The sequence below is a fragment of the Globicephala melas genome, chromosome 3, assembly GCF_963455315.2.
Source record: "Globicephala melas chromosome 3, mGloMel1.2, whole genome shotgun sequence".
In the NCBI taxonomy this organism is placed as follows: domain Eukaryota; kingdom Metazoa; phylum Chordata; class Mammalia; order Artiodactyla; family Delphinidae; genus Globicephala; species Globicephala melas.
The window spans coordinates 102,740,967-102,767,998 of NC_083316.1; the positions used below are offsets into that span (position 1 = coordinate 102,740,967).

A 27,032-nucleotide genomic window follows, 5' to 3' on the forward strand; every position below is an offset into this window, starting at 1 on the left:
ATATATGTGCAACTTACCATGTTCCAGAAATTCTTCCTAATTCTTCGTATGTATTGATTCATTTAATCTTCATAACAGCCCCATGAGATATCATCAGATGAGGAGACTGAGACAGAGAAAAGATAAGGAGCGTTTTCAAGTAACAAAGCCAAATCTTGGTGGAGCCAAGATTTAATGGAGGAAGCCTGGCCCGAGTCTGGTTGCTTAACCACTGCACTTGACTGCCACCCACACATGGTTCCAGACAACAGTTCCACCCATTTGGTTGAGCATAGAAACATTAGCAGGTGACTGGTGACTTCTCTTCCTGAAAGAATAATGAATTCAACTGCTTTTCAATCAAAGAAAAGCCACTGTGTCTTCTTTCCACCAGAGATTAATACTACGCCAAGCAGAAGATGTGGCACCTAAGACTCAGGATTAAAAAAAAGAAAATCAGTTTCTTGTTATTATGCAACTGAAATGTTTGAAATATTAAAAAAAATTACAACGATGGGTAGCACAGTGAGGTTAAAAATGACATACGACTGGTTATTTGTTTATTTATTTTTTGCGATTTGCGGGCCTCTCACTGTTGTGGCCTCTCCCGCTGCGGAGCAGAGGCTCCGGACGCGCAGGCCCAGCGGCCATGGCTCACGGGCCCAGTCACTCCGCGGCATGGGGGGGTCCTCCCGGACCGGGGCATGAACCCGCGTCCCCTGCACCGACAGGTGGACTACCAACCACTGCGCCACCAGGTAAGCCCACGACTGGTCATTTTTGAGACTGGTGATGTATACATTGGAATCATAATATTATTCTTTATGTAATACACACATATATACTTGGAAATTTCTATATTAAAAGGGTAAGAAGAAAAGCTACTAGGTCTTTGAGAAGGAAGAGTTATTCAGGAACACAATTTATTCCTTGGCTTTGGAACATTTTTGGCATTAACCTAATAGGGTAAAATTCTCTCAAATGACAATGCTGTGTATACAAACAAGCAGGAGCAGATTATACTTGCTTCCTACCATTTGTTTACTCAGGTTTTTGTTTGGTTATTTGTTTTAGGTCAAATTCACTTGCTGGGCTATATATGGTAAAAATCTGTAATGTTCTACTTATATTTTCAACATGCACTATTTGAACACTTTGTAACTTTCTATATAAACTATTTCAATCACAAAGGAAAAAAAAGAAAAGAAAAATTCCCCTGGTGCACACACACAACAAGCTTGTTCTGCAACACTGAAATCAGGACTGAAACACAACACACACACAGGGGGAGTGGAGCAAATCAAAACCACAGTGAGATGTCAACCTCACAGCTACAAGAAGGGCTACTGTCAAAAAGACAAAAGTGGGGCTTCCCTGGTGGCGCAGTGGTTGAGAGTCCGCCTGCCGATGCAGGGGACATGGGTTCATTCCCCGGTCCGGGAAGATCCCACATGCCGTAGAGCGGCTGGGCCCGTGAGCCATGGCCGCTGAGCCTGCGCGTCCGGAGCCTGTGCTCCGCAACGGGAGAGGCCACAACAGTGAGAGGCCCGCGTACCGCAAAAAAAAAAGGAAAAAAATCAATCCCACATAGAAATATATTCAATAGAAATTAAGAAATGAAGATTCAACATTTCATCACAGGTATATTATACACTGGGAGAAAGAAAAAAGTATTTGGTAATTTAGATTTCTTCAGGGCATGTTTTCTGTCTTATTCAAAGAAATAGAGTTGTAGAAGTGAAACCAACAGTTCAGATACAGAATTAAATTCTTTAAAATAGTAACATACAGTGAAAGACACTATATAATATAAGCAACACTGAATAGAATTAGACTAAATGAAGAGAAAAATGTTTAATCTTTACACAAAGAAGGCTATGACACAGATTAAAAAGAGCATTGAAGAAGATGAAATCATGGTAACAGTTACTATTCTTAACAAATAGGATATAATTTTGTGAAATAATGAGATTATAACACAAGGAGTCACTGATAAAACTGTTATAGCAGAAAATGGATAAATCATTAAATATAATGAGATTTAACTATCATTGTGAGAGAAATGATATGTAATTAGAAAAAGGAATAGAATATAAAAAGAAAGCAATGTTTCTGCAGTTCTACATTACTAAAAGTCTAGTGATAAAAGAGGAAAGTATTTCGAGTCTATAAATAAATTATGGACACAATTATCATTAATTATAATAACAATAGTCCTCTCAAATCCAAACTCAGGACCTGGCAACCTTTCATTTTTCTTAACAAACACCTGTATAGCACTTACTCTGTGAAAGGCACTATGTTAAGCATTTTATAAATATTAACCCATTTCCTGAGATTAAGTTTGAGATATTCATTCAACCTCTATTGTGTTATACAGGTTCACAGAAAATACAAAAAGGAATAAGAGATCACATCATCTCTGATCTAGAGATGCTTCAAATTTCATAGTTGAGGTAAGACACTTGCCAAACTCCGGAGAGGATTTAATTTATGATAGTCCGTAAAAAAGTATTTGGGGAAGAAGAAGAGCTAACATTATCTAAAGAGTCAGTACAGACTCTAGGAAAGAAGTAGGTGAAATTGTTGTCCCACATTAGGATGCAGCTGGAGGAAGGTCATGCCAAGAAGAGGAAACACAGCGAACATAGGTATAGAGGCAAAAAAGAAGAGAACAGCAGTGTTAGTTCAGCTTACCTAGATCACAGGGACCCTGAAGGGGAGGAATGGTGGTCAGATAGATGTAGGTTGAAGGCTTATTGTAATAGGGCCATTATGAATCTGCAGAGAGGTGTTTTGGTGAGGGAACTATGGAAGCTGACATCCAGCTCATGCTCTGTTCACCAAGCTATGTGCTCTGGCTCTGTGCTGGGTCAGCCTAAGAAAGGGCAGCCTTTCATAATGTATAAAAGGGTGCTCTCAGCCAGACTGGACTGGATGATGGTCTTTATCCCGTGATGAGAAGTCTGAGTTTATCACAAGGCAATGAATGGCCTAGCTTTAGTAGGCCTATGGAAAACTCTTAAATCTCTTATAACATGATGCCTGGCAGAGTTCTTGGAAATTGTAATGTTTAAAATATGTTTGTTAAACTAATGAACTTATATTGAACTTCTAAATGTGAGAAGAGTAGAAAGGATTCCCAAAAAACGTAGGGGATCATAATGGTTAACGAGCAGCTCAAGGTGTATTGAGATAATATTCAAGCCAACACGTAAATTCAGTGGACAAATGATAACAATAAACATGTAGTAAACCAACTCTGAACTTAGAAACTCTCAACTTAGAAAGTACAATTTCTATAAGAATACTCTACAGCCAAATTAAATAAACTAACCAGAACAGAGAGAGGTCTTTATGAATGTAAACCTGTTGAAAGATAGGTCTTTATGAGTGAAAACATGTTGATTGAAGCAAAATATGTCAACAAACAGAACATAGGGTCAAAAATGGTCTCCCTGGGGAACACCAACATCTAAATTTGGGGTAGAAAATACAACTGCTTGAATGATGAATGAGTGAGCAGAGAGAATAAAAGGAAAAGCAAAAAACCAACAGGGAAGGGATACTTCTGCGAAGGAGAGAGTGATCAACAATTCAAAATGCATCGGGAAAATCAAGTAAGTGTGAGACTGAAAAGCTTCCATTGGTTTTTACTTGGGAGAAAGACTTAGTGATCGTAGAAAGAGCAACATAAGCAAAATGGTAGCAAAAACCAATGGGTTCAGGACTGAAACAGAGGGGAGCAAATCAAGAGATCAAATGAAGCCTACTCTTTTTAGAAGCTTGCTGTTGGAAGGGAATAGAGAGGGTAGTTTGAATAGGGTCTGGGAGGAGACTTTTATTGTTGTTGTTAATATGAAACAGCCTTCAACACCCACTTTGAGAGAAAGGAATCGGTAGAGAGAGGAGTTGAAGTTTTAGAGGTTAATTGATGAACACAGATCTGAGCTGAGAAAGGAGGGTCAGGGAAGGAGAGACCATTCAGCTGTGTCTGCCACAGGACCATTCCATCATGAACAAGTATTTCTAGCACAGAAAACCCAAAGTGGAGGGAGTTAAGTGGAGGCTCAGGGAGCTGCTTGAACAAGGAGACTGTCCCTCACGCAGCAAGATCATAAGGACCTCAGTGGAACCCAGAACAGTCACAGCAGGCAATGAAGTGAAATAGCTAATATGAATGGAGACCCAGATAATCAGAATTTTTTATTCAGATACCTAGAGTTCTTAATAATTCAGTATATCCTGTAACTTTCTGGGAAGCTGATGAGTTAAGGAAAAAGAAACTTGGGATATTAGAACAGATTTATCTTGCCAAAGTATAAACATTTTAATGAGTGTATTGTTTTAAATTAGTCTCTCCCTTTCTTAACAGGGTTTAGACCATAAAAATAAGAAGGAACTTTCCATTCCAACTTTACATCCCACTGGGTCATATGTGTCTAAGGTAAAAGGCTTCTGTATTTACAGCTATTTGTAAACCCAAAGTGAAGGTTTGTCATTGACCCACATTTGAGGCACCTGCCTCAATATAAAATGTAGCTGACACCATTAAAATCTTACTAGTTTATTTTACATTGTTATTTTATTCCTTTACTTAAATATCATTTATCAAACACCAAACTATATTCTAGACACTGTGCTAGACTTAATACAAAAAATAACTTTATTGGTTTATTCTTGAAAAGGACCCATTTTTTATATTTTACTTTCAAATTTTTTTAAAAAGTTGGATGGTCACTTAGTGATGAACGCAATTCTACAAAGTCATTAACCCTTGCACTCTAGAAACAAGAAACTAATTAATGAACTCCCTGCATCCCTCAGCTGAGGCATAGGTCAGTATCAGAAAACAGGGCTCAGGATGTCCAGTTCCAGCAGCAAGGTTGTCAAAACCATAGGTAACACCAGGTCACAAACAAAACTTCCAAGATGAGACTGTTTCAAGAAGAAAACAAAACTAATCTGCAACCTCAGCAGCCATCTCAGAAAATTTATTTAAATTCAATAGAATAAATAGTGAGTAAGAAAGAGGAAAGTTCCTAGGATGATAAATATCATTTTGCTGCCAATAGAATCAAACTATGTATTAAAGATGATTATACAAAATATTCTAAAAATATTTCCCAAAACATTCAAAGATGTTCTAATGGAAAAAATAATTAGAAGTGGTATATCATTCACAAGAGGAGTCAGAAAAGCTTTATGGAAGTCATGAAATATCAGAGCTCCGGAAAAAATATTATAAAAAGGAAAAAATGTAGGCACTGGATATGCATGTAATATCTGATAAGTCTTAAAACTGTTAAATGAATTAGCAGTGGAAAAACAGGTTACCTAGCACTTCTCAGACCTTTAAATATATATTGTCCATTTTTCCATTTGAAAAGTTTAGCATATAATTAGTGTCTGACTTAAAAAAAAAAACAATTTTATTGAGATAGAATTTATGTACCATAAGATTTACCCTTAATTTTAAGTGTACAATTCAATGAATTTTAGTACATTTACAGAAATTTGCAACCATCACCACATCTAATTTTAGAATATCCCCATCTCCCTAAAACCTTGTGCCTATTTACTGTCACTAATGGGGTTTTAAATAATCATTTTGGAAACAACATTTAATGTTTTGATACTCTAAAACATGGTATTCACATAAAAGTTACGATTGGAAAATGAGTTTGATATTTCAATATGACCATCACCATCTAAAATATGCACATTTTGGAAACATCTGGATAATCCTTCCCAGAAGTTGGTATGAGAGGTTCAAGACATGATAAAGCAAAATCTTGATGTATATTTCATAAAAATTATCACAGTTATCTTTTTTGAGTTACTCAGCTCTGAATTCATCCTTTTTGCCCACTTGGTAAAAGTGGATCTGAGCCTTTTAAATAGTTTTCCTTGCAAGCTGGCACAATATTAAACTTTGTTGGTGGAGGGCACTAGAGAGACATTGAAGAAGGGAAGGGTTTTGCATCCTGGTTCTAGCATATTCACTCACCAGGCTCCTGCAGTATATGGTGACCAGCAACCTCCCTTGGCACCCAGGTGGCCAGCACCATTGCTAAACGCCTCTTGTGAGATACTTCCCTGTGTACAGATTTCGCCAACACTCTAGGGAGCAGATTTCCTGCAAGTTCTGCTGGCATGGCCCCGCAAAGACTTCTCCGCCATCCAATGAACCAAGGCCATGTGTCTCCAAAATGTGTGGATCTCAGTTCTGGGTGTGAGGGAACAGAGAACTCTTCCTTGGGTGCTTTATCTCAGCACTAGGGAGAGTGGTTGTATTATACTGTATTATTTCTGATATTATATTACATATTATATCTTTTATTCTTACATTTTTTTAAAGTTCTCGTAACTTCTTATTAGCCAGTCCCTCATTACTACAATCCCCTGTTATACTTAATAATTATTTATATTAAACTTTCCCTGCTCAATTACTATTTGGTTCCTCTCCCTGATTAGATGAAGACTGATATAAAAATATACTGTGAGCCCAAAATATCTGCTTTTTAAAAAATCTTTATAATCATTCCTTTATCAAAAGACAGTTTAACATCCACTTACTATAGACCAATAAGTGTACCTAATATCTAGAAAGCTATGGCTAAATTTAGGAAGAGAATCTATAGTAATTTTGAAAGGAAAAAGAAAATCATGGGAATTCCCTGGTGGCACAGTGGCTAAGAATCTGCCTGCCAATGCAGGGGACATGGGTTCAAGCCCTGGTCCGGGAAGATCTCACATGCCGCGGAGCAACTAAGCCCATGCACCACAACTACTGAGTCTGTGTGCCACAACTACTGAAGCCCATGTGCCTAGATCCTGTGCTCTGCAACAAGAGAAGCCACTGCAATGAGAAGCCCGCGCACCCCAATGAAGAGAAGCCCCTGCTCGCCACAAACTAGAGAAAGCCAGCACACAGCAACAAAGACCCAGTGCAGCCAAAAAAATTTAATAATTAATTAATTTTTTAAAAAATCACAATGCTGAGTTGTGATAGACCAAACACTGGACCAGAACTGAAGTGACCTGAGAATCTACTGATAATTTCAGCCACTGTTCTAATTACAGCTATGTAGCAAACAACCCCCAAATTTAGTGGCTTAAAATAACAACCAGTTTTATATATTTCATGATTTTGAGGGTCAGTAATAAGGGCAGGTCTTGCTGACGAATCTTTCTCTTCTGTGTGGTGTTGACAGAGGCCACTTGGTGGTACTCAGTCAGAGCATGGGCTATTCTAGAGAGTCCAAGACAGCTTCATTCACATTTCTGGCACCTTGGAGAGGTGCCTGAAGGTCTGAGCTCAGCTGGGACTGTCAATCAAAATACCTACACATGGGCATTCCAACCTGGTAGGCTCACAATGGTCAAACTCTTTACACGGCTTCTCAGGGCTCCAAGAGTGAGACCTAGTGAATGAGGTGATAGCTGCCTGGCCTTTTAGGATCCAACCTTGGAAGGCACTTAGGTCTCTTCTCTGGTTCTGAGGAGTTTCTTGGGAGCTTTGCAGTGCCAAAACCAGGAGTGTCTTGGGAAACCCTAGTGCCATACTGTATCAGTTCCGGTGGTCACAGGCCCATCCAGATTCAAGGGGAAGGAACAGAGACTCCACCCCTACAGGGGTCTGTGAAAGAGTGTCAAAAAGAATTGAAACTATGTTTTTATAAACACCCAGCCAGTTAATCTCTCTGTGACTCAATTTCCTTATTTAAAAGAAATAAGAGATCTATAGAAGCAGCTTCTAAGCCTTGATCCACCTCTAAACCTTGATTCTACCAACAGGAGACAGAAAAGACATCAAGAACTATTGTTAGGCTATAACAATCTCACTGTTGGTGCATTTTGCTTGGAAATAGATTACTGTATTCAAAGAGACCCTCACATCACTTTTTTTTAAATTTATTAAATTTCACAATTGTGTGGGTCTTCTAAAAATGAATCTTGCTCAGCAAACCTGAAACTCCTTTAACTAGTAGTAACTTGTTTTCAGTTCTAAGAATTTTTCTTGATTGTATTCTTTCTTCCATTATCTGTCTTCTACCTATCTGGAAGTCTGAGTGAATACTTACTGAAACTTGTGGGTATATCTTCTGTGTTTCCTAACTATTTTCTCATACTTTCCATGTTTCTGTCTGTATTAGCTTACTAGGACTGCCATCATCAAATACCACAGACAGGATGACTTAAACTACAGACATTTATTTTCTCACAATTCTGGAGATTAGAAGTTCAAGATCAAGGTCTTTCTCCTTGGCTTGCAGATGGCTGCCTTCTTGCTGTGTCCTCACATGGCCTTTCCTCTGTCGGCAAGCATCCCTGGTATGTCTTTTTGTGTGTCCAAATTTCTTCTTGTTAGAAGGACACCAGTCAGGCTAGGGCCCACAGATATAACCTAATATAACCTTAATTACCCATTTGAAGGCCCTATCTCCAAACATAGCTACATTCTGAGGTACTAGGGGTTAGGATTTCAACATATGAGTTTGGAGGAAACACAATTCCGCCCATCACATTGTCATTCTGAGCTGCATTCTGGTAAAGACGTGGGCTCAGTTTCCCTGTGCACTGACTGGATCATAGCAAATCCATTCTGCTACTTCTCCTATCAAGGATTTTTATTTCAATAATTATAATATTTTATTGACGTACAGTTGATTTACAACATTGTATTTATTTCAGGTGTACAGCATAGTGATTCAGTATTTTTGCAGATTATACTCCATTATAGGTTTTTATAAGATAATGGCTATAATTCCCTGTGCTATACAGTATATCATTGTTGCTTATCTATTTTATACATAGTAGTTTATATCTGTTAATCCCATATCCCTAATTTGTCCCTCCCCTCTTTAATAATCATAATTTTTATTTCTGAAAATTGTAATGTTTCTGTTTCACATCAGCCTATTCTTTCACGAATATTCTCTTGAATATTTCACCCTAATATTTTTTTTTCTAGTTTAAATACACGATTCTATTATTTGAGACCTTTCCTCAGGACTTAATTCTTCTGCTTCCTGAATTTTGAGCCTATTTTTCAAAATGTTTTCCTTCAAATATCTGGTGCTATCTCTCCATCTGGGGAGGAAGAGTATACTCCTGGCTTATATTCTGGGTTGGGAGCTCCTCTGGGCATCTGTAAGCTACCTGAGGTGCCACCTGTATGGCACCTGTAAGGACTCCCACTTCAGAGATCCTTATTCAAGGTTTTATTCTAGCAGCAAACGCTACATAAAAGGAAAGGACAGCAGTCGAATCCAGCATATATTTCCCCTCCTCAGTAGGCTTTGTGTTACATGGGGTTCCTCTCCAATTTGAACTCACATGCTAGAGGCCTTCACTTCAGTTTCTTAAGGAGTTGGACCCTATAGTACAGCTTTTTCAAATGCAGCTTCTCAGGTGCCCTGAGAATTATACTGGGACCCCTATTGAACTTTATACATGGTAGGTCATTATTGGGATTACTGGTATCACCTTTGTAGTAGCTTTCTTCTATCCACTGGTTTCTATCTTCCAGGAATTTCTCAAAATATATGGACCTCTCATGGTAACCCATGTTGTTTTGCAGCCCTCTTAAAAGATGATTTTCTATCATTTCAGTGGAGTTTAGGGTGTAAGGGGAATTACATAGTATGTTTACAGCACTATGTTGATAGAACCCCTGCTGAGTTTTAAATTGAAGAAATAAAAGTAATCATGCTCATCTTAAAAAGCTTAAAAAAAAAAAAGGATAGAATACATATTATATGAAGTAAAAAGGCATAAGCTTCCTGTCACTCTCCTCCTAACCACATTCCGTTCTCTGGTAGAAACTTCTCCCAGTAGTTTAGTAGATGCCTTCCCATAACTTTCTCCCATGCATTTACAAGTACGTAAATGATATATAGAGTTTTTTTCCTGCTAAACCTGGAATTGCACTATTACAACTTTTCTGCAATTACTTTTTCACTTAAAAATAAATGATAAACATCTTCTCAGCTCAGTACCTATAAATGATTTCATTCTTTTTCTTTTTATGGCTGCATAATATCTTCAGGATAGAAATACTGTCATTTATTATGTCAGTTCTCCAACTGATGAATTGCATGGACTGAATATTTATGTCCTTCCCCATCCAAATTCATATGTTGAAATCCTAATGCCCAACGTGATGGTATTTGGAGGTGGGATTTTTGGGAGTTGCTTAGGTCAGGAGGGGGAAGCCCTCATGAATGGGATTAGTGCCCTTATAAGAGACCCCCAAAGAGCCACCTTGCCCCTTCTGCCATGTGAGGTTACATTAAGAAGATGGCCATCATCAAGGAAGTGCTTCATTGAGGAAGTGGGCTCTCACCACTGGTGACACCTTGATCTTGGATTATTAATGACCAGAACTGCAGAATATGAATTTCTCTTGTTTAGAAGCTGCCCAGTCTATGATACTTTGTTATAGAAGCCTGAACAGACTGAATGGATATTTAGGTTGTTTTCAAAAAAGCTTATGTTTTGATATCAACACCTCAAAGAGTTATTAAGTTATTATACAAGTCAGGAGTATCAAGTAACATTTTATATCCCTACAGAAACTATTCTTAAACCACTAGTAAATATGGAAAATGGAGGCTATTCCAGAAAAAGTCATTTAGTTGTCTCTTTTATGCTTAGGATTCAAATTATGAGACAGAAAAAACTAAGTAACAGCGGCCATGGCTGAGCATGAAAGCAAACGTCTCATCAAATATTTGCTTTACATGGGTCATTTGAAGTTCTATCAACTCTGAGCACATTGCCTTAAACTGCTGAAAATTCAAAAATAGTTGTGCTACTGCTCTCCTTATTGTTCCTCATTCATTCCCTATCAGCTTACTTGTATGAGATGTTTTATCCTAATATTTATTTAAGCGCTCTCTGTGTGCCAGGCATCGTACTAAACCTTTAACCAGAGTATTTCATTTAACCCATAACCAACCCAGAAAGGTAACTTTATTAGCTGTGTGATCTTGTGCAAGTAATATAACTTCTTTCAGCTTTGGCTTCCTTGTAAATAGAAAAAGGCCCATACTCTAGTATTAAATAAGTTAACACACATCAATTGAGCTTTTACTATGTGCCAGGCATCCTAACTCAGGCAGTTACTTGCAGGATTAAATGAAATAATGAGTGTAACATAATATTTGGTATAAAACAGGCATTCAAATGGTAACTCCTATTATTGTAGCTAGAAAGACAGCAAGCTGGAATTTGAATCCAACTCTATATGAGTCCAAAACCAACTGCCACCCCTTTTTCTTGTGAGTCCATGCTATCTTCCTAAAAACCAACATCATATGACTGTACCTGTATTCCACTGTTCTTTTCACTCGTTTCTGTAATTCAAGCCATACAATTATTCCAAGGTTAAAAAGTTAAGTCTAAACCCACCATGGTTTCTAGTCCAAATAATTTTTTTTTTTTTTTTTTTTTTGTGGTACGCGGGTCTCTCACTGTTGTGGCCTCTCCCATTGCGGAGCACAGGCTCCGGACGCGCAGGCTGTGAATGGGGGCAGGCACCATGGAAAGAACCCTGAATTCAGAGTTAGAATCCCAAGTTTTTGTCCTAGATGTCACCAATCAACTGTGGTACCTAGGGCAAGCCACTTACATTTTCTGCTGTGCCCCAGTTTTTCTTGTTAAAAACTGGGACAATAAGGCTTGCTCTACTTACCTCATTAGTTTGTGAGGGTCATAAGAGATAATGTGTATGAATGTACTTTGAAAATATAAAGCCATCTGTAAATGCAATGCATTTTCATTTTATATGTGGACTAGTGAAACTATCAAATAAGCCTGTAGTTGGATGATACTGCATCTTGACTGCTATGGGTCATACAAACAGGTAGAATAAATTTACTAATATTATATACTGAAATTGCATTTCCAGGCTGAATTGATAGAGAAGTCAAGTCAGTTCTATACATATGAGCTTAAGAGTATGTTAGAAACTGATATTATAAACTGACAGCTATGGGGGATGTTGAGATAAAGACAAAATAGCAAATGTGCAATCTAGATCAGTTAGTTTGATATTTGATAAAATAATAGTGAGGTTGAATACTTTGCTATAGTAGAAATTCTTTGAAAATCCAACCTGACCAGGTATGGAAGTAAAGATTACATAATTAGAATCAAATGTTTTTAGCTGGAAAAGACCTTAAAGAATATTCTACTCTGACTCCCTTAATTTTGTAGCTGAAAACGTGAAAGCTCAGCTTGCATGTATTTTGCCCAAGACCACACGTTTGAGATGGTAGCAAGATTATTCTAATATTCTAGCTACTCAGAGCCATCTTTGAAACCTTTTTTTTTTTTTTTTCCGGTATGCAGGCCTCTCCCGTTGCGGAGCACAGGCTCCGGACACGCTGGCTCAGCGGCCATGGCTCACGGGCCCAGCCGCTCTGCGGCATGTGGGATCTTCCCGGACCGGGGCACGAACCCGTGTCCCCTGCATCGGCAGGCGGACTCTCAACCACTGCGCCACCAGGGAAGCCCCTGAAACCATTTTTTAAGTCCAGAGTGAGAGACTGGCTCACGGTGGTGGCTGAATTAAGAATCTGGGATTCCAGAGATGGGCAAGATGGATAATGCTGGTGGTGCTGGGTTAGGAGACTAAAGGAAGTTCACAGACAGCCATGAATAAAGGCAGGTTTGTTGATTGATCCATTCCAATGAAAGAGCAAAAGTGGGTCAAAGGCTAATTCTAAAGGCTAATGAAGGGAGACCTTGAACTGGAGACAATGTAGACATAAGGAAAAGATTCCATAAATTAAGACTGGCTAACCACACTGGGCTTGGGAATAATAGTAAGAGAATAATGATACTTCTACTTCTTAGCGCTTAGAGCTAACTTTTATTAAGTGCTATGTGCCAGGCATGGTGCTAGGTGTTTTACATAATTTTCTTTTTAAAATCTCTCACTCTCACAAAATTGAGATGGGAACCATTATCCCATTTTGGGGAGAAGGAAATGGAGACATAGTAGGAGAGTTGGAGCTTGGCCTGCACAAGTTCGAAGTCCACATGCTCAACGGCTGCGTTCCATGACCTCCAAAGAAGGCAGGAACAGTAAGAGGACTGGATTTAGCAACACCAGTCTTTGATTCATCCACTAGTTGGTAGGGGTGCAGTGTATGACTTCCACAGACTATCAATGAACTTGAATACAATAAACTACCCAAAACCTACATCGAAGCTTTGTTTCAAAATTATAACTTCACATTAGCATCTTGCACTGATTCTGTGTCATTCATTTGCATATGATTTTTCATTTTAGTGTAGATATGATAAAGTAGATGTAGAGAGTCACTGGACATTGGCTTGTAATTAATTCTAGTGGATTTGATGTTTATACCAAACGAAAATCAAAATAATCAGGTCATTTCTATACTAGTTAAATATTTATAGAACTATAGAGTCAGAAATCTATCAAATGTTGATATATCTGGTTAGAAGGAGCTATTTCTAGACATTCACCATATTATCAATATCCATTCACTCATTCAATCAACAAATATTTCTTGAGCATCCGTTGTACGCCAAGCTCTGTTATAGACACCAGGTATATCTATTATAAATACCAAAGTCCCTGCTGTCATGGAGTTTACATTCCAGTGAAAATGAGAAATCAGTAAACAGGTAAATAAAAATGATAATTTCAGATAGTAAGAAAACAGAAGAGGATGATATGAGGGAAAATGATGGGGGCAGGAGGAACTTTAACGCTCTTACTGCCCCCACTCCTTCATTAAAAAATCAATGAAGAACTCCTTTCCTAAATGTAGAATATTCCTCTGGATTGGGTTTAAAATAAGCAGCAAAAATATGCTTGCCTTAAAGGGAATATTAACTAAGAATTTCCCATCTAAAATAGGGCCAGCCCCAGAAAAATCATGTCCTGGTTCTGTGTGATCATGGGACGCACAGGAGGAGGGCTTACTGGGCATCTTCCACTCCATCCCTGGCCATCTTCCACTCCATCCCTGGCCGTTTGCTGCAGCCTCTTTCAGGGTAACACAAAGCTAGGATTCCAATCAGCTGTTTAAGACTGGTGAAATAACTGACTTCTGTGGTCTCCCTAGTTCACAAATAAAAACATGCGACATTGCTTTCCTTTGTTTTATCACAGCCATTGATAAAATTAGGCTAGGTTGATAATACAGACTGGCATTCAAAAGTTATCAGGAAACTCCCGACATTGGCGGGATCATTTTCATAATGTTGCCATTTCACTGTCATAAGCAAAAAGGGTCCAACTGGAAAATAATGCCTGTTCTCCTTTATCATGTAAATGCAAACCATCGCTGACGTTCAGAAGCATAAAGCTAGGGAAGTGTGGAGTTCTAACCAGATAGATCCGTGTGTCTCTATGGTTAATACGGAAATGATGAACGCAAACTTTATGACTTCAAGATAAGCTGCAATAAAAATTTGGCTCAAGATATGGTTTTCATGAAAAAAAAATTCTTTTAAAAAATCCACAGTTTGGGGGAATAAGACTGGGAGGGGGAAAGAGATTGTGAGGTAGAAAGAAGGGAGAATTGTGAAGAGGAAAGAGAAAATCTGCAAAAAAAAGTGGACTGTTAGGAAGAGACACTGATGTTCAACCTGGGCCTTGACCATGTACATATACGTCTCTTACAATAAGAAGCCTCTGTATCAACTTGTGGTTGCCAAGGGGGAAGGTGGTGGGGGAGGGATGGATTGGGAGTTTGGGATTAGCAGATGCAAACTATTATATATAGGATGGATAAACAACCAGGTCCTTCTGTATAGCATAGGGAACTATATTCAATATCCTATGATAAACCATAATGGAAAAGAATACAAAAAAAAAAGAATATACATATATATATATAACTGACTCACTTTGCTGTACAGCAGAAATTAACACAACACTGAAGATCAACTCTACTTCAACAAAATAAATTAAAAAAAAAAAAAGAAGTCTCTGTATCGGATTTACATGGAAGTCCTGACAGGTACAACAGTCTCCAATGGAAGCTGCTCCTTCTAATCACAAAAACAGAACCAGCAAAAAGAGTCCACTTTGAAAGATTTCATTTGGTTTGAGGCAAAATCACATGGGCTCAGTCAGGGGAGCTGTCCCCAGTGTTTTCCTCAGAACCAGCACAAGGACTATATTCCTTTCAGTTGGTCCTGAGTCCCTGTGGGATACAGGCACCATCAAATGCAGACTGACATCTATTTGTAGCACAACTAAAAAAGGCAGTTTCATTCTGAATTATTTATCATGGCAACATTTTGCACATATTAATCATGCCCAGCTTTATTAGATTAGGCCAACTGAAGAAATATATACACCTGCCTGTCATGTAAAGCCCTTCATCTTGGGGAGCAGGCTCCCCAGGGGGACATCGCAGGAGGTAAATTGAATACTGAGTAGTTTATCTTGTGGTGGGGCCTGAATTGGAAATTGAAATTCCTGCATGGACATCGAATTTCACATCAGAAAAGAGAACCTGGCTCATCTCTCTTGGTTACCTAGGTACTAATCACTCTAGAAACTTAGATTTACATGACTATAGCTGTTCCGTGCCCTTTATGTTGGAGCTGGGCCCTTTGTGATAATGTTCCTCAGGCTCTTTGAGTTCCTCAGATGAAAGGCATTCTACAAACACAAACTATCACTTGCCTAAATCAGCCAAGTAGCTTGATATTATTTCTCTCCATCTTCGGGTTTGTCAGAACGGGACAGGAGAAAGCAAATGGGACACAGGGAGATGAAAGGATGGAGATTAACAGGCAACTCCTTTTTAATCAGATAAGGCATGAGGATGCACAGCTGACGGGCCTGATTTCTATTATGAGAAAAAAAATACACCCGGGGTTGTTCTCATTGTACGCAAAATCTCAGAGGAAAATCACTTTCATAAAAACAGGCTGTATCTGAAATGCTTTTCCTAATTCAAGTTCAGGAAAAAAAAAAAAAAATCACTTCATGCCACGTACGAGACCGGCACTAAGAAAATGGGATTGGATTCCTTCTTCCTCCATCCCCGCCCCCCTCCTTTTTAACCTTGTTAAAGGAAGAAACTATGCATCTGAAAAGAAAAACACGAAGAGGAGACCCAGCGCCATTACTTTGGAGAGCTGAGAGGTGGAGAATGAAAAAGCCATTGGTCTCAGTTTTACTGCCACAATGGCCTTTTATGAGAGGGATTAGACACGCCAGGAGCTGGCGAAGCATTCACTGGTGCCCGACGACAATCTGGAAGAAGGACGATAAAAATCAGTTTGTCGTAAGGTTAAATCACCAAAGACTTCCTAGATTGGCTTTTCAGATTGTTTTCCCTTTGGAAAGAAGATGAAAAAAAGAAAGAAATATGGGCGAAAAGCTGATTTTTTTTTCTTTCCCTTTTTTCCCCCCTCAGTGCAAGATGTAGCATTCAGAAAACATGTTGAGCGAGCTGAAGCATTAAAAAGATCAGTCTTTGGCTGGTGAATGAAAGGCTGTTGTGTGTGTGACTCACATACTAAATGGAAACCTGCCTTCAAAGCCTATTTTACTGCCTAATTATATATACACAAAATGTAGCTGTCTGTTTCAATCAAATCATAGGAAAAGGAATAAAACTCCTCTAAAGATGCAATTTTCATGGTTTGTCATAACCTTAGAAACACTGCTAATGCAAAAGAAGGAAGTACAGCTGCATGGTCCAGATAAGGCTCCAGTAATTGTTTTTCTTTTAATTATTACTTTATAAAGACATTATACCTCCTACTCCGAAGAAGGAAAATTAGGGTCCTCTGTCTCCTCTTTTTTTCCCCTCCTGCCCATTTTCACACCAAGCTTGTTGATACGCATTTCAGCTGTGGCTAGAAGCCAACGTAGCTATGGAAATAATATTTAGGTAACCACCATAACTACAGGCTCTCAAAGGGCTCCGGGGAGGATGCCTTTTCCAAATTTATGTTTTGAATTGAGTAGAGCCTTCCAAAGCACAAAATTGAGTGCCAGGGATCAAGATAACACGCTTAGACCCAAACAACTGTGCGTACTTGGCTTTCATGGAAATAATTTCTATTCATGACAGCGAATATATTTATGTTTTAAAATTCGGAATTGCATGAGCATTTCCATTGTTGTCATCCTTGCTGAAGGATGATGTAATAAAATACACAAAAGGCGTTTTGCTCTCTAACATTTTATATGTACAGATCTTTTTTGTGCGATAACCCGAAACTGTAAAGTTTAAAAAGCCGTTACTAATTTACATATTTTCATAGATTCAAATCATTAAAATGCAATGATATTTTAATGGCTTAATATATATCTAATTGTGGATTAAAACTTTTTAACACTGGAGACGGTGCTGAACATACTACCAAGGGGTTCCAAGTACCTAATTCAGAAAGCATTGGTAGCTGCTAACATTTCTGAGGGAAACATAAAGTTACTAACATTTCTGCGGGAAACGTAAAGTTTATCACTGGAGGAGTAAATTGATTATCTTGTAATGTGCTTGTTTTTAAAAAGTCATCAATTTAACTACACCTACCACTCTTCTCCTTAATCTCTTCCAGCCTACTCCCAGTTCTGTCTCTAGCCCTATTAAATTTGAAACCTGCTGTATTAATCCATAGAATAAACAACTTGATGAAGAATTCTATGATAATTAACTGGAATGATCATTAAGCTACCCTCAATGACTCTGAAAAATCCTGGGGCATGAGAAATATGGAGAAAATCAGAAACAGGCAAGAACTAAATAAGGCTTACGTCTAGAAATCACTGCCTACATTCCAAATTCCAAAATGGGATTTGTGACCTATTGAAAACAAATGTGCATACGTGTTCATAGCAGCACTATTCACAATAGCCAAAAAGTGGAAACAATCCAAATGTTCATCAACAGATAAATGGGTAAACAATACACACACATACACTCATACACAGGAATATTATTCAGCTATAATAAAGAACAAAGTACTGATCTATGTTACAATGTGGATGAACCTTGAAAACATGCTAAGTGGAAGAAGCTAGACATAAAAGGTCACATAATTTATGCCTCCATTTATATGAAATATCCAGAAGAGGTAAATGCACAGACTCAGAAATCAAATTGGTGGTTTTAAGGGGTTGAGGGTTGGAGAGAATGGATAATCATACTGTCATATCTCTAGTTTTCTTTTCCATTGTCACTTCTCTCTTCTGCCTCCTTCTTCCACTTTTAAGGACCCTTGTAATTATACTGGGTCCACCCAAATAATCCAGGACAGTCTTCCCATCTCTAGGTCCTTAATCTTAACTGGATCTGCAGAGTTCCTTTTTCCATGTAAGGTAACATATGCTCAGGTTCTAGGAATTAGTATGTGGACATCTTTGGGAGGGCCATAATTCTTTCCACCACAGGGATAATTGGGAAAGGACTAGGTTTAAGCTGATAAATAAAGATTTAACTTTGAGATGATCTAGGGACATCCAATGCGGACGATGGATATTTACTTGTATATATGTCTAAAGTTCAGGGGAGAGGTCTTGGCTAGTAGGTATAAATGTGGAAGTCATGGTATTTAAAACCATGGTATAAGGTTTTACCATGGTATTTTCTAGGGCAAGAATGAGACAGGGAAGAAGGTCTAAAACCGAGCCCTGAAGCACTCCAGCATTTAGAATTTGGATAGACTAGGGTGAGCCAGCAAAAGAGAAGAGGCAGTCAGGGAATTAGGAGGCAAAGCATAAAAGAATACAGTATCTTCAAACTAAGAGAAGAAAAGCATTTTAAGAAAGACATTCTTAATGTGGTGAAGGGAGAGAATAAGAGTAGGTCAGAGAAATGACCTTTGTATTTGGCAACAAGAAAACCAATTGGTAAATTTGCTAAAAGATGTTTCTGGGGTATCAGAGTGAACAGGAGGTGAGAACGTGCAGACTGTGAGAGTAGACAGTGTTGTGAGGAAGTCTGGCTATGAAAGGGAAGAGGGAACAGGAGCACCATTTTTGGAGGTATTAATAAAATCAGGAAAAAGTTTTGTTTTGTTTTTAATGAGATGGGATATATCAGGTTGGTGGTTTTCAAAATGTGGTCCCCAGACCAGCAGAATCAGCATTAGCTGGGAACTTATTAGAAATGTAAATGATTGCTCGCATGTCAGACCTGTTGAATGAGAAATTCTGGGGGTGAGATGTAGCAATCTGTGTTTTAACAAGCCCTTTGGGTGATTCTGACACAAAATCAGATTTGAGAACAAATACTGCAGTGGTAACGGCTGTGATCCAATGAAGAAGGAAGACTGCCGCTACAAAAGAGAAGGGATGCCTGAAGTCTGTGAGAAGATATGAGGAAATAATAGGAGAAGTCCTAGTAGAAGGACGGAACATCAAGTGAATTAGGGATGTTCTCCCCTGGAAACATCCTCTTTTTAAGAAGGAAGGTAAAGAAAATGGACCCAGTGGCAGGAAAGGCTGCATGTAGATCAGTCAACGAGAAGGTAAAAACAAGCCATGACCAAATCATTTCTTGTTATTTAAAAAAATGGGATTGGTTAAGTAGGTTGGTATAAAAGCGAATGCTACAAACATTTGATACCTTCATTTCAGCAAGACATATGCCAAATTGCTAATGACATGCTCGGAAAGGGTAGAGAAATGAAAACTGGAGGATAGGAGAGTTGAGTGGTGTGTGCTGGTTAAACCTAGAGAAAGATGTCCAGGGGTACGGTAGTGGCAGGTCGCCATGGGAGGGCTTCCCTGTCTAACATTTTACCATCTACTTTGCTGAAGACAGAGGAAGTGTGCTTATCAAATTTGAATTTGGTACAAAACTGAGAAGGCAAGCAGATGTATTTGATGACACAGTGTAGATTCAGGACAATCTTGACAAATTAGAATGATGAGCCAGAAACTGAAGACAAAACTGAACAGGGGCAACACTTGTGTATTCATGATATTTTAATTATTTTTAGTGACCATTTTGGGATGAGAGAACGCTAGGATTTGGACTAATAGTTTGTAAGAGAACACCCTAGGAATTTTAGTTACCTAAAAGTTCCACGTGAGCCAAGAAATTCAATCTTAACAGAAGTGAAGTAACCAGATCAAGAGATACTTCTTCCCTTCTCTAATTGTCACTGAACACACAAGGGAGATTGTTTACAGTACCAGAGGACATTGAGGACTAGAGGACATCCTGCATCTTGATATGGGTGAGTGCAGTGAAAAAAGGTTGTAAGTCGTGTCATAGGAGGAATTTCGAAGTGACTTGGACTACATTTAATTAAACAGCAAGCATTTCTTGAGCCAGACAAAGCTCTTCATGCTGGGGACAGAATAGAAAACTGGACAGAATCCTTATTCTGTCTCATGGTACTTAGAATCTCATGGATAGATGAAGATAGATGATAAACAAGAAAACAAACAAATGAAGCAGATAATTTTAAACAGTGGTCATTCCCTAAACAAGTTCAGATCATGTCATTCAACTTGTGCACGATGTATCAGTAAGTCTCCATTGCTGGCTGAGATAAATATCAACCAATACCTTAATCAACCCTCCATAATGAGGGTTGAATTTACCTTATCCCACACTTTTTCCATTTCTATGCCCTAGTGATCTAATCGACAAAGAGGAGGGAATAAGTTTAGTTTTCGCAATAGTGTTACATTCCATATATTATTGTTTCCATTTCATAGAGAAAACAGGGAGTTTGTTTGCAAGGTGGCTACCATAATTCCTCCCATTCCCATACTCATACTTTTCTGCAAAGTGACTTTGCCTTTCCTCCCAAAATGAGGTAGAGTTTATTTCTCCACTCTTTGAATCTGGGCTTGGCCATGAGACTTTCTTTGGCCAATGGGACATGACAAACGTGAGCAGAGGTTTGAAAGTGTTGCACGTGGATTTGCTTTCTTTAGGTTGTGGTTACAACCCTGAGACCACTGTGTGAACAAGCCTAAGCTAGCCTGCTGGAACGGTGATGGGGCGGAGAACGGCGGTGCCCCAGACGAACATGTAAATGAGACCATCTTAGACCAGGCAGCCCCATTTGAGCCACTGTCTCACTTAGCTAAATGGGTGACCCCATAGAGACCAGAAGAACTGCCCAGTGGAACCAAGTCCAAATTGCTGACCCACACAATGATAACCAAAAAAAAGTTATTGTTTCTAGCCTACCAAGTTTTGGACTGCTTTGTTACACAGCAATAAATAAATGATAGCTAGAGAGAGGTCCAGAGAATTGCTCATAACCTCACAGGAAGTAGTGTTGGAGCTGGGATTCCAACTATTAACTGCGCTATCTATTTGCTTGCCAGTGTGTACGCTAATTCCCCCAATGTGTCCCAGGAGAGCCACTGTCAAGGTTAAACTATACGTGAGTGAAGAATGCATGATCACACACTTAGTGATGATCCAAACTTAGGGAGACAGTTCTCTCAGCGGAGCCAGATACGTGGCAATGCAGTTTGCTTGCTAAATAGAGCAATGTCTTATAAAGTCCTTAGCCAAAAAATAGGTTTGCCCTAGATTTGGAAAAAACCTCTGACCCACTTTTTTCAGCCTCTAGAAAATGAAATACCTTTTTTCAGAAGCCTTTTTCCATCCTTTTAAAGACATCTCCAGACAATCATGTAGATCTGAGCTGAAGAGTGGCCCTGGTCCTTTGGCTCTCGGGCGGCTGGGCAGGGTTCCTCTGGGGTAGCTGGAATGGTAGCACAGGGGGGCAAGAAGAATGGTGAGCTCTGTAATCATGGTAAGTGTATCCTAAAGAATCACAGGTAATCGTGCATTTGTTTATTTTTGATAGGGATTAAAATAATAAGAGGGAAATTCAAGGGACCGTATAAGGCAGAAGATGCAGAGGCGAACTCCATCTTGGCCTTAAAATTTCATCTGGACCTATAGCTTGTTGAAGAATGGTCATGGAGTCATCAGCACTAATGTCTGATGGAGCCTAGATCCCCTCTGAGAAGCCAAGGATACCACGTGTTCAGTGCAAGTGTACTGAGGGGTTAGCATGTGCAAAGAACAGGAGGCGTTCAGACAAACAGCAAGCTGAGTATGTGTGTGCTGGGTGTGTAGTGAACCCTGGGTTGGACACAGAAGGCTTGAGTCCCTGGATGAGACTATGCACCCCTCAGTAGGTTTCTGGAGGGTAACCTCATGACAAAGATTTCAGTAAACCCCACTAGTGTGAACTAGTTTTTCTATCAGCACAAATAAAACCTAACTAGAAAGATAAATCTATTACCCTGGAAATGTTAAAGATATTAAAAAACTAGAAATAGGCTTATAGTTAGACCATTCTCTGATTTGAATTCCATGGGACATTGGAGAAATGGGAAAAGCATGGTCTCTGGGTCAGAGTGAACTGAGATCATATCCTGGCTACAATATCATGTGATGTTGCGACTGTGGGTCTTTGGAAGTAACACAACTGTTATGATTGTGAGCACTGGATAATGTAATGTCTGTTATATGCTTAGTACACTGCCTGGTTCCTTCTGGGTCCAAAATATGTGTCAGTTCCTGAGTATGGTCTAATTTTTTAAAAGATTAACCCAATATTTACATATTATTTTTTGAATAGCAGAAATTAAACACTCTTGGGGGAAAGGGAGAGGAACATATTTGAAAGCAAATCTTTATGCTACAACATGGATGAACCTTGAAAATATTATGTTAGGTGAAATAAGACACAAAAGTACAAATATTGCATGATTCTACTTACACGAAGTACCTAAAATGTCAAACTCATAGAAACAAAGTAGAATAGAGGTTACAGGGGCTGCAGGGAGGAGGGAGAGTTATTGTTTAACGGGTACAGAGTTTCTTTGGGGGTTGATGGAAAATTTCTGAAAATAGATAGTGGTGATGGTTGCACAACACTGTGAATGTACTTAATGTCACTAAATGATACAGTTAAAAATGGTTATTAAAATGGTAAATGATGTATATTTTACCACAATAAAAACACATAAAAAAATTTAAGCAAATGTTTGTTAAGTTTTGCATAAACGCTAAGCACTTTCCTATGTGTCACTGAGGATATAAAAAACAAAAAGCCTTCAAATCTAGGAAGATAGTGTCAAGTCAGCTTGGAAGGTTAGCTTTGAATGTTCAATACTTCTTGTTTTTTTTAATATTCATTCTCTTTGTCATCATCTCCATAACAGGTTGAATGAGAATTGATGGATTGGAAAGCAGTTGGCTCCACCTCTGAGTTTAGAGGTCAAGCTCTGAACGAGCTTTATCCATCCTCTCACTGACTGCACTGGGATCCACGTTACCCTAAGCTGGAATACACATGTGGAAGAACATGGCCACTAGATTGTCTGAAAAGGCATAAAAGTTACATATTATACAAGAGGTAACAGTACTGGTGACTACGTCAAGATTCTTGTAATTGTGACAAGAAAACCCACTCAATCTGGTTTATGCAAAAAACAAAAACAACAACAAACAACAAAAAACAAGGGAACGTATGGGCTTATGCAACTGACTTAGTCCTGGCCTTTTAAGAGGCTTGATCCACTGCTCCCATGACGTCACTAAGGACCCGGGTACTCCCTCCCCCTATCCTGCCCACCATCTCTCTGCCTTCTTCAGACTCCACAGGTTGGAACTCAGTAACTCCAGGCTCATAGCTCCCACTGGCAAAACACCTGAAGCAATTCCTTATAGCTCACACTACATCAACCAGCAGAAAACAGTCTCCTTTGGGGAGCTCTCAGGAAGAGAAAGGGAACTTCTTTTTACTAGAAGTTCCAGCAAACACCTCTTCACATCTCACTGGCTCTGACTGGGTCACATGCCTATCTCTGAGCTAATCACTGTGACCAGGGAGATGCAGGTGCCCACTGGCTTAAGCTGGGGCTGGGATCACTCCAGGGCTACACTATAGCCTATAAAGGATGGCTCCCTCTGGAGTTGTACAGAGCCCAGCCGGCATAGCCAATCACAACAGCAATCTGAGAATCTATCTCATCTTTTTGCCAAGAGTATTAATTTCTTGAATGCAAGGACCATATTAGCATCCTACATCTACTAGTAGAGTCTGGAACATAATGGCTGCTCAGTAAGTTCTTACTAAATGAATGAATGATTATATGAATGAACAGAAAACTAGTTAGGAGGCATAGACCTCCCCCAAATGGTGTTCCTGAATTCTACATGCAGTATTGATTTTTCCAATGATTTCTTGACACTGGATGATAACGAATTCTTAAATTTTCAATATTAATAAAGGTGAGGCCAAGCATAGATGAATACGATTTCAACCCTTTCCTCTATTAGAAGGCAACAGTTTTGTATTTCATATTTGCTGTATCTATGTTGTTAGGAAAATTTAGTCCTTGAAATACAAAACTCCATGAGCAAAAAGCTCTTACCTGGGCCTTCTCTCCTTACTCAACACGGGCAAGACAGACACCGACTCTAACGCTTTTTTGTGAGAGTAGTAGTTAGACTATAAACACTAACTTGGTGTGGATTTTTACGATTTAATTTCCCCTTTTTATGGGAATATAAAATGTATTTTTAAATATAAATAAATTTTTAATGGAAGTGTATGATGGTGACATGGGAAGTATGTGAATCTGTCACATACAATGTAAGAACATATTTAAATATGCATATTATGAACATTTAAAGCTGCGATGGTTCAAAATAATGTAAGCCTCTCATATGAAACATTGCTTTTCAAGTGAGCCCACTAGCGTCTTAAATACAGATTGCATTATATATATATGCACCCAGTGGTAAAATATTTTTAATCAAATATTTGTTCTTAAATTTTCTCTCTTAGACATTATTATTCTGTGTACCAAGTTTACTATTTATTTAGAGAAAAACATAAAAATTCCTCAAGCCTCTAATTTTTTTTTTCTCAACGTGAAAACTATCACACAACTGAGAAATACTTTCTCCCCCAGAAACTCTTCCCTAGACTGTCTTTCCTTCTTTTTCTACCTTCTCCCCTTAAACATTCTCGTCTTCCCTGACGACTTAACCTGGTATAAGTTAATGGTCCCAAATCAGTGTATCCAGTCCCAACATCATTCATTAGTGCCGTGTAGTATGTCCAACATCCTAACAGAAATCACCATTTGAATGTTCCGACGACCTCAGATGCTTTGGTTAGTGGCATTACCATCTGCATATTCAACCCAGCTAGATCCCCTGGCACCATCTTGGATTCTTTTTTCTCCATCATCTATCCTTGGCTCCCTTCAGGAACTCAGGTGAATATTCCTATCACATCTGGTTCCATAATACATGTCTCTCTCCATTCTACAGCCAAACGTAAGCTGTTATCACTTTCATGGATGACTGAATTCTCCTCCTTTTTGAAGACAATGATTCTAGTTTCTTACCAGTGAAACTGCCATCCAACTTGCCCTCACCCCAAGTTTTTTCAGTTTCTAACTTAATCTGGTTCTTTAAATTTTCCTACTTAGGGGGCTTCCCTGGTGGCGCAGTGGTGAAGAGTCTGCCTGCCAATGCAGGAGACGCGGGTTCGGGCCCTGGTCCGGGAGGATCCCACATGCCGCGGAGCAACTAAGCCCGTGGGCCACAACTACTGAGCCTGTGCTCTAGAGCCTGAGAGCCACAGCTACTGAGCCCACGTGCCACAACTACTGAAGCCCGTGCGCCTAGAGCCTGTGTTCCGCAACAAGAGAAGCCACGGCAACGAAGAGTAGCCCAGGCTCCCAGGCTCGCCACAACTAGAGAAAAGTCCACATGCAGAAACGAAGACCCAATGCAGCCAAAAATAAATAAATTTATTAAAAAAAAAAAAATTCCTACTTAAAATTCTTCAAAGGCTTCTCATTGCTTTTAGGATAAAGTACATGTTCAGAGATTTTGCAGTCTGGCTCTAACTTACTGTACAATCTCATTGTCTGCCGCTGCCTTCAGCTCTTGCACAAAAGCCTTCAGCTCCAGTCCCATCAAATCACTAATTAGTTTGGGAACACTCACTGGGTCTCCGCCTGGACTGCTTTGCTCACCTTTCTACCCCTGTAAAGTTAATGTCAGTAAAGTCTTCTCTGACTTTCCATCACAATGAATCATTCCTTCCTCTGTACTCCCACAAAACTCTGCTCAGATTGTGCACATCTGGTACCCATCTCCCTGGGTAGATCATGCAGTTCTTGGAGGAAGCAGGAAAGGGAGGACCATGTCTGTTTCATCTTTGCCTGGACAGTTCCTAGCCGGTACCTGGTGGTTAGCATGTACTAAAAAATTGTTTAGTGAATGAATCTTCATTTTGAATGCTCAGAAAAACCTTAAATTTGACCTATAAACTTCCAGAGATAGGAAGCAGGATGCCTACAGATTCACAGAGACGGTACTGACCCCATGTAGTAAAAGCAAGCATACTGTAAAGTCAAACTGCCGCAGAGTTAGCCCATTTCGCCACAGTCATTTCTCTGTCTTTTAAGAAATGTCTGATTTGAGATCCCTTTCACGTGCTTCCCTTCTAAGGTTTAATGTACGTAATTAATCTTGACTTGCCTTAATACTGCTAGGAATGTGGCAATGACCTCAGCTAACACTGGCAAAGTGATTAATGTTACATGAACTGGACCTTTTTTTTTTTGAACTCTAGATTCTGAATAAACACATTCATGCAAGAGTCTGTTGCAGACCTTTGCTCGATAGAAAATGTACCATGATTTCAAGGAGTAATGTTTCAGATGCAATAAACAACCTTAACGGAAACATGGCTCTTGTTAAAGAAAATGCTGTTTCAGGCTAAAGTCCCAGTGATCATAAAAGATATATGATGCAATAAACAAAATGAACCACAGGCAGACAGGTCCATTCGATGACTAACCACTGATTGAATTTTCCAACACTCCTGCACTTTCTGAGAGATAAACTATTCACAAAAGGTCCACGTTAAATATAAGGCTGTCATTTCTTTTTCATGTTTCTGGTGAGGTCCAAGAACAGTAGAGGATCCCCACCCCCACTTCCTTCCTTTTTTTTTTTTTTTTCCCCTATTGGTTGTTTGTGTTTTTGAACTTTTTATGATGTGGGAAGACTGGCAAA

General features: G+C 39.1%; 1 long non-coding RNA gene across 1 annotated transcript; it reads left to right on the forward strand.

Moving 5' to 3' along the window:
- The first annotated feature begins 21,603 nt into the window (after positions 1–21,603).
- LOC132597091 (uncharacterized) lies at positions 21,604–25,622 on the forward strand. Its single transcript, XR_009563451.1, has 3 exons — positions 21,604–21,726; positions 23,150–23,343; positions 25,433–25,622. It is a non-coding gene; the product is annotated as an uncharacterized lncRNA (long non-coding RNA).
- Positions 25,623–27,032: the final 1,410 nt, after the last annotated feature.